Below are 9389 nucleotides of genomic sequence, written 5' to 3' on the forward strand. Positions count from 1 at the left end.
GAGAAAGATGTCTGACTTCTTGTTAATCAAACAATGTCAGTCAATGGTACTGTCAGTGATATTGCCAATGTCAATATTTGGTAAAGAGTTTTAATGCATTATTAAGCAGACATAATAGTGTTATTGTTGAATGTGTGCACATTTCTACTTCAGATCTACTTGTGTATCTATGAGCTCCTTTCTATGTTATACTTCAGTTGTACATCTAATTTTTTTGTTCTATGCTTCTTACAGGCACACTAGATGTAACATGTAAGAAGTGACATATAGTCTATAATATGGATATATAGTCTAAAATATGGTACATGGTGCATGACATTACAGCAAAAACAAAAAATTATATATGCACATATATATTATAAATACAGTACAGATGAAAAGTTTGGACACACCTTCTCATTCAAAGAGTTTTCTTTATTTTCATGACTATGAAAATTGTAGAGTCACACTGAAGGCATCAAGGGCTATTTGACCAAGAAGGAGAGTGATGGGGTGCTGCGCCAGATGACCTGGCCTCCACAGTCACCGGACCTGAACCCAATCGAGATGGTTTAGGGGTGAGCTGGATCGCAGAGTGAAGGCAAAAGGGCCAACAAGTGCCAAGCATCTCTCGGGGAACTCCTTCAAGACTGTTGGAAGACCATTTCAGGTGACTACCTCTTGAAGCTCATCAAGAGAATGCCAAGAGTGTGCAAAGCAGTAATCAAAGCAAAAGGTGGCTACTTTGAAGAACCTAGAATATGACATTTTTCAGTTGTTTCACACTTTTTTGTTATGTATATAATTCCATATTTAATTCCACGTGTTAATTCATAGTTTTGATGCCTTCAGTGTGAATCTACAATTTTCATAGTCATGAAAATAAAGAAAACTCTTTGAATGAGAAGGTGTGTCCAAACTTTTGGTCTGTACTGTATTTTGTCACACTCTTTTATATACCAAAATGCAGTTTACATTGTGGTCACAGTCAGGGATATTTATTTAAGGCTGAAGTGGACTAAATCTGCTTGTTAAAAGAATAAAAGTGAAAAAAAAATACCAAACAAGCAAAATGTCTCAGTGTGTGTAAATTTATGGTGCAGATACAGTTTGTCAATGGAGCTCATATTAGCCTGTTCTCCATGAGCAGATCACATGTTCATATCCACTGGAATACACGCTAATGTTGATTATAAAACAGTAACACAGACTGTTCTAGTGAACTGATGCATTAAACAAAATAGTTGCAGGCTGTTTTCCCCTCGTTTTATTGACTGCATAACGCATCATGATATCTGTTCAACTATAGAGAAAATCTACTGTAATGTACTCCCTCGCCACATTTCAAACTGGGGAACGCAACAAAGAAATATAGATAATCCAAACTGATATCTTGTAATATATGATATGGCACAATGACATAGTATAATTACATGGCATAAAGATGGTGATGATTGGTCTTTTGGCTGCTTGGTCTCATTTTTTAATTGAGACGTGTGCTCAAGCTCAGTCACACGCAGAAAAAAAATAAAAAAGGAGTTTTTATTTACTCCTGTATAAGTGCCATTATACTGAAAAAGTGGATATTGTATATTTGGAATTAGAATAAATGGTAAATGTATATTTAGAGTTTCACCTTTTACTGTGGGTTGGATATGCAGCTCTGCCTCTGCTCTGTAGACTTTTCCCAGATTAAAAACCTCTGGAAAAAGGGAATGTGATTATTTTGACCAGTTTTTAATACATTTGTCACATAAAAGAATGTTTCATTTTTACAATGTGCATTGTAGAGCCACCAAAAATACAACTTGATATTGGCTGATTAGAAACAAAACCCTTGTATTAACAAGATAAGTGTTGCACTAAACATCAAATAAATTCAGAACTTTGTCTTTAGATTCAGAAGCAATATATTTTCCATTTACTTGAATTAATGTGCACAAAGCCAGATCCATGAAAATATGCTTTGCATGGGTTTTTAGAATAGCAAATTTATATTTACAGCATTTGGAAGATGCCCTTTTACAGAGCAACTTACACCTATCTCATATATACAGTATAACCCAACAGCAATGGGGTTAAGGGCCTTGCTCAGGGGGCCAGAGGTGGCAGTTCGGTGTAGCTGGAATTTGAACTCATCAAAATCAGAATCAGGTTTATTGGCCAAGTGTGTGTTGACACACAAGGAATTTGGTTCCAGCTGTTAGTGACTCTCAAAGTACAGACATAAATCAAACTATACATTCAGCTTGGACTATACAAGACAAAACAGACAAGACAAGACAAAAACAGACTATACAAGACAAAACAGACAATGTGAGATAATATAGACCTTCATCATGACCTTCAGACCCAAATTGCAGTGCCTTAACCGCTAAGCTAAGACCTTCCCCAGATGGAGATAAATGGGAAATAGGGTGTTCAAAAAGCACATTGGAATTTTTGTCCATAAACCTTTGTGTATATAGTAGTTTAATCTGGGTCATTCTAAACCAGGGGTGTCCAATCTTTTCCACAAAAGCTGGTGTGGGTGGACATTTTTATTCCAAACATGCAAGTCCACAGCAAATAAATCTAATGATTTGCATTGTCGATGACTATCAGGTGTGTCCCTTGGTTAGTTGGAATGAAATCCTACATCCACACCAGTCAATTGTGTAAAAGATTGGACACCCCTGCTTTAAACCCTGGGTAAACGAAATCCTGTGTTATCCTGCTCTACGTTTACCCTTGATGAACAATGTTAAAGCTCGTATTTGCATATTTGCAATGTCAACAACCGTGCATGGAAAAATACAGCATGCGAGCCGTTTAAATAAAGTCTTGTCTCGCATTTTTGCATCAGTGACAAATATCTCACCTCTTTGGCTGTTTTAGGTCTAAGACTTGTGTTTACTTGTACTGTAGCTTCATTGTTTTCTGACTTCACATAAATGTGCTGTTTATGTTCTAGTTGGGTGTCTGTTGCTAAGCTTCGAACGCAGCATCGTTTCACTCTTGTTCATGTTTGGCATTGCAATGCAAGGTTAATACTGCAAAAGCAGTGTTCTGGACCAATGTTTTATGACCCTGGGTAAAAAGCAGTACTAACGCATCTTCTAATTTACAAGTGTGAAACAACCCTCTACCCAGGGTGTAGTGTGAAAAGCCCTCGAGTAGCTGCACCAGTATAACAAAGTGCTCATAGCTTTACGATTTTATAACGCAGTCTAACTAATAATATCCAAAGTTTGTCTGACCAGCTTTAAAATCTTTATGATCCATTGTAGATCAGAGTGGCATTGAAATACATGCTTCAATAAAAGCGATTAAGCATGGTACAAATTTTACCTTAAACTAAGACAACATACCAAATTGCCTTAAAATTTGAATCGGGATCAATTGAAATAATGCAAAATATTGACTCTTAAAAATTATTTTAATATATATCCAATTTATATACAAAAAATAAAATTCAGTTTTTTTGATATGGGCTTTTGGACCCCACTGTAACCTTAAACTGTGCCTGGTTTGTAAAACTGAATAAAATGTTCATTCATTCATTTTCTCCCGCTTATCCGTAATTCGGGTCACGGGGGCAGCAGTCTAAGCAGGCCCCCGCCTTCGACTGCTGCCCAATCCTCTACAGCACCATCCCTTACGGTCCCTCCTGCAGGTGGTGAGCCCACGGGAAGGCGGCCCCACTTCACTCCGACATCACGGACCTTGATATTTCCCTCGTAAGGGACCCCCGGAGCATAGAGGGTTAAGGGCCTTGCTCAGAGCCCAAGAGTGGCAGCTTGGCGATACCGGGGCTTGAACCCCAGACCTTCCGATCGGCAACCCAGCGCCTTAACCGCTGGAGCCACCACTCCCCTTAAATAAAATGTGAATCATTAAAAAAAAAAAAAAAACATAATCAGAGCACAAGGTCAATCGTTATATGGAGAACCTGATAATTTGAGGGTAAAGGTCTTGTTTAAACCCCCAATAGTGGCGGTCTGACAGATTTCTTTTTATAATTTATAATCTGTCACAAAATCTTTACCAATATGTATATACATATAAATAGCAACACATTCTATACATTTGTGGATAGTAATTAGATTTTATCAGTTTCTTCTACAGGTACATACTTTACATGTATTGAATTTGGCAGATGCCTTTATCCAAAGTGACTTATAACTAAAAAAACCTTTATTTCAGCTTCTTCCGTTAGGGGTCGCCACAGCGGATCATCCACATGTTTGATTTGGCACGTTTTTATGCTGGATGCCCTTCCTAACGCAACCCTCCCCATTTATCCGGGCTTGGGACCGGCACTAAGAGTGGCTAGGGGTTGGTTCCCTGACTGGTGATCGAAGTGAGAGCGCCGCATCCTAACCACCAAACCAACAGGGACCCTCCAAAGTGACTTATGATTATCTCAATTATAATTGTAAGCAATTGAGGGTTGAGGGCCTTATTTATTGGCCCAGATGTGGCAAGTTGGTGCTGTGGGGATTTGAACTCATGACCATCCAATTAGAAGTCCTTAGGCCTTATCTACAATGACTGTCTTTTGAATACAGTTATAACATTATAATTCATGCATTAAGTTCCTAGAATAGCAAAGTCCACTAAAGGTGGTAGAGCATTTTCACATTTAGCTCCTAAACTCTGGAATAGTCTTCCTGACAGTGTTCGGGGCTCAGACACACTCAGTTTAGGTGCAGATTAAAAACATATCTTTTTAGCAAAGCCTACACATAACATACATCTCACATCATAACCTTGTGCTCCAGAACATCTGATCACATGCACATTATCAACTTGTGCTGTTAATATCATGAACAGCAGCTACGCTAATTCCTCTCCACTGCTTCTCTTTCTCTCCCCATCCCGAGACACCCTGAGGTTTGGCCAGCTCCAGTCACGTCCCACCTCGTGATGATTACGGACCTACGAAGGAGTAGATGCAGAACTCGCAAACATCCCGAACCATCTAGAGACATACCAGTGCCAATTGGATCCCGCTACATGTGTGGAGTTTGACATTGGACCTCCTGGAGTGTTTAAAGGCTCTGGCATGGAGAAGCTGATGCTGGATCTGTGATGTTTACAAATGCTAAGCTTATAAAACTAGGAGCTACTAACCATATAGACCGTATAAGACTGCAGAAAGAACATCACTTATAATCTTATACTCCAGTAATCATGTTAGTTCTCACTCTCCAGTGTTCTGTATTGTTGAAAGATTTATGATCAAACTCTTGATGTCACCCAAATGAGGATGGGTTCCCCTTTTGAGTCCGGTTCCTCTCAAGGTTTCTTCCTCATAACATCTAAGGGAGTTTTTCCTTGCCACAGTCGTCATGGCTGCTCATCAGGGATAAATACATACCATTCACCTTAACTGTTGATTTGTGTAAAGCTGCTTTGAGACAATGTCTGTTGTGAAAAGCGCTATACAAATAAACTTGACTTGACTTGACTTGATTAAGTAAAGCACACATTGTTGATATTACAATTTAAGAAATACATATGTACAAAAATGTTGTGGACCCTGTGAGCATAAGATTCATATGTGATTTTTGAACAGCTCTATTTCACATTTAGTTCCCATTTGCTGTTATTGCTCCACTCTTATGGGAAGATGTTCAACTAGATTTTGGATTGTGCTTGTAAAGATTTGTGCTCATTCAGCCAAAGGGCATTCGTAAAGGCAGGTACTGGTGTAGAGTGAGGGGGCCTGGGCTGTAGTCATCATAGGGTTGAGATCAGAGTTTCAAAGCAGGCCACTCCAAACCATGTAAACCATATTTTCATGGTGCTGGATTGTGTACAGGAGTATTGTCATGCTGGAACAAGTTTGGGTCTTCTAGTTCAATTGAAGGGAAAATGTAATGCTAGTGCAACCAAAGACATCCTGTACATCTGTTTGCCTCCAACTTTGTGGTAACAGTTTGAGGAAGAACCACATGTGGCTAAAAATTTTAGACATCCCTTTTTGTCCACATAGTGTATGCAGCTCTTGAGCTCGGTACTGAATGACTGCAAAGAATTAGGGTAGGGTAGATTTCTGAATTAAAATCCATTGTATATATTGCAGCTCTTATCTTGTTGATACAAGGGTTCTGTTTCTAATCAGCCAACATCAGATTGTAGTTTTGTTGGCTGTACAATACACAATATACTAAATAAAACAACATTCTAATATGTGAAAAATGTATTAAAAACTGGCCAGAAATTACATTCCCTTTTTCCCTCGAAAGATTTTTTATCTGTGAAAAGCCTGAAGAGCTGCAAAGAAAACCCCCAACAACATCTGTTTGGAAAAGTCAGATATCCTAATACTTTGTCCATATAGTTTTTTATTACATTGCACTACACGGCAATGCTTAAAATGCACTATAAATTGTGAACGTATTACATTAAAGAAAGAAACTGCGTTGTGGTATGATAGAATATGATTGATTCAGACATGCCTTTTGAATTGCGCCAGATATGTTGCTTTAATAAGTTCTTTAATAAGAAGTCGTCTATTGGATGACATAAGAAAATATTCCTGTTCTGTTCTGATAAATGTTAGCTTTGATTCTGGATTAATATTAGCTTTATAGTTTTTGCTCTCTTTTTATTTGAAAAGTGTTTCACTTTATTTATTTCTAATGACATATCCTTACCTGAATAAAGAAAACAATAGAAACCCTCAATGTTTTCTATGGTTTTAATAATTATAGGAAATAAATATTAGTTTTAATGAAAACGGTGTATGTTATTACTTGCAATTTAATACCTTTTACTGATTCTACTGGCATGTTATGTCTAGTGGATACCATTACGGCCTAATGGAAAACTTGGATCAGGTGATAGTTTCTACTGGACACCAATATGGACCATTAGGATGTCCTTAAGCTTCTAGATTACAATAGATTTCTATAATGGTTTCTTTGGTTTGATGGAAATGATTTGAAATGTACACTTAAAATTGTACATAAGGGGATAATATTTTTAATGTTTTAATGCTTAGTAGAGAACGCTTTTATTTGAAATTTTGGTTTTTTTGGCAGCTGGGCAATAATCTATACAAGCACATATAAAACATATAAAATATTCTTTTTAAGTATAAAATCTCTTATATTATTTGATGGATGGATAGACAAATGAGTGTATGATTTTATCCAATGGTCATAAGTGGTCAGAAGTTGTGTAACCCTATACAGACAAAACTATATCAACTACTTCAGAAGACATAAGTACTGTTAAAAGAGTCCCTACTGTATTTATCAGTCTACACTGGCTCCCAATTAAATCCCGCATTGATTATAAAACACTACTACTGACGTATAAAGCATTTAACGAACTCGCGCCACAGTATCTGAGTTAAGTTCTGTACCAATATGATCCCCCACGCTTACTTAGATCAAAAGGTGCAGGCTATTTGTTGGTACCTCAAATAATGAAGACTACAGTAAGGGGGCAGACCTTCCTTTAAAGCCAGACAGTTATAGAACACAGTCTCAGTGTTCAAGTCAAGGTCGAAAATATATTTTTTTACTCATGCCTTTTATCAGTCGGTTTTTCTGAAGTAAATGAGCAGATCTGGAGGGAACATGGATATAGAGCGTTTGATGAACTGGGATATTTGTATGCTGTTGCCCCCTCACTCTCACACATTCACTCAGGTTAGTTGACGGTGGTGTGGTGGCGTCTCTTATCCCAGAGATCCCTCATGTCTGTGTTACCTTCTGGCTCTTCCTTTTAGTTATGCTGCCATAGCGAGTTTCGCCGGAGTCCCAACTGCTAAGTGTCCTTAACTTTCATACAACAATAAGGATACTTAATAATCCATCTCTCTCTCTCTCTCTCTCTCTCTCTCTCTCTCTCTCTCTCTCTCTCTCTCTCTCTCTCTTTCTCTCTCTCAGTCGAGTTAAACATGCTCCTGAGGTACCAGTGACCACTGTCCCTGCCCCTCTCCTCGGATCTGCCCACTTCATCTCTCTTCGATTAAAGGCCACTCTGTGCAGCTGGGGATAGTTTCTAATCAGTGCCCTCGGGATCCATGAAATTACAGAGTAACACAGGAGCTTTGAGGGTGGATTTGGACTGTACTTAATGTCAACAGTCTGCTACACTGACTCAGTACTACAGTTCGAATTTGATCACCATCACTGCACACCTCAACATCGTTTAGCTCTAATGAACAGACATTCAGTGCCACCCAGATGAGGATGGGTTCCCTCTTGGGTCTGGTTCCTCTCAAGGTTATGCCTTATGGCCTTCTCAGGGAGCTTTTCCTCGCCACAGTCACCATCGGCTTGCTAATTGGAGACAAAATTACACTTATGAATATCTTATTCATTCTTTATTAAAGCATTATCTGTGTACAACTGCTTTGAGAGAAAGTCCATTGTTAAAACGGCTATACAAAAAAAAATGAATTGAAGTTAATTATATTTTATCATAGCAAGTCCATGAATCAGAAACAATTTAAATTGAATATAATAAAAAATTATTCTAAAATAAATGACACAAGAATGTAATAGAAAGTAATTCACAAAAGTATTGTAGCTGCTGTCTAACTACAACAATAATATGTAGTATAGATGTTGTATTATAGGTGTATACCCACACTTAATTCATTTATTCATTATAAACAGTATTGTCATCATACAACTAACATGGTGGCTCCGGTACTTGCCTTGGTTTATTGGATAAGGGGTTAAATTAGAATCTGATCAACTTTATTAAATAACTCATAAGTCACAGTGTTTCTGCTTCCCCAAAATGTAACTGCTGCTATTAATGGATACTATATAGTCTATTTCTATAATTCTATTATTAGTGTAAGTTCTATTTGCCTACTTTTTTTAATTTGTAATTTCTATCCTTCATTCCATTTTGTCATTGACCAGTCATTAAAAAAAAATAAAAAATTCAACGAATGATCCTGTGTATGGTTATATACAGTGCATCTGGAAAGTATTCACAGCGCTTCACTTTTTCACATTTTGTTATGTCACAGCCTTATTCCAAAATGGATTACATTTATTATTTTTCTCAAAGTTCTACAAATGATACATCATAATGACTGCATGAAAGAAGTTTGGTTGAAATCTTTGCAAATTTAATAAAAAGAAAAAAATAGCTATTTTCAGATCTCTCCAGACATGTTCAATCAGGTTTAAGTCTGGGCTCGGTCTAGACACTCCTTTGTTATCTTGGCTGTGTGTTTATGGTCATTGTCCTGTAAGATGAACCGTTGCCCCAGTCTGAGGTCCAGAGCGCCCTGGAGCGGGTTTTCATCAAGGATGTCTCTGTACATTGCGGTGTACAACACAGGTGATGAGCGATGCCTGGTTTCCTCCAGACAATTGAGACAATTGAGACCGAAGTGTTCAATCTTTGTTTTCATGATCTGAGAGTCCTTCAAGTGCCTTTTGGCAAAC

The sequence above is a fragment of the Silurus aristotelis genome (genome assembly GCF_946808225.1).
Source record: "Silurus aristotelis genome assembly, chromosome: 20".
Classification (NCBI taxonomy): Eukaryota; Metazoa; Chordata; class Actinopteri; order Siluriformes; family Siluridae; genus Silurus; species Silurus aristotelis.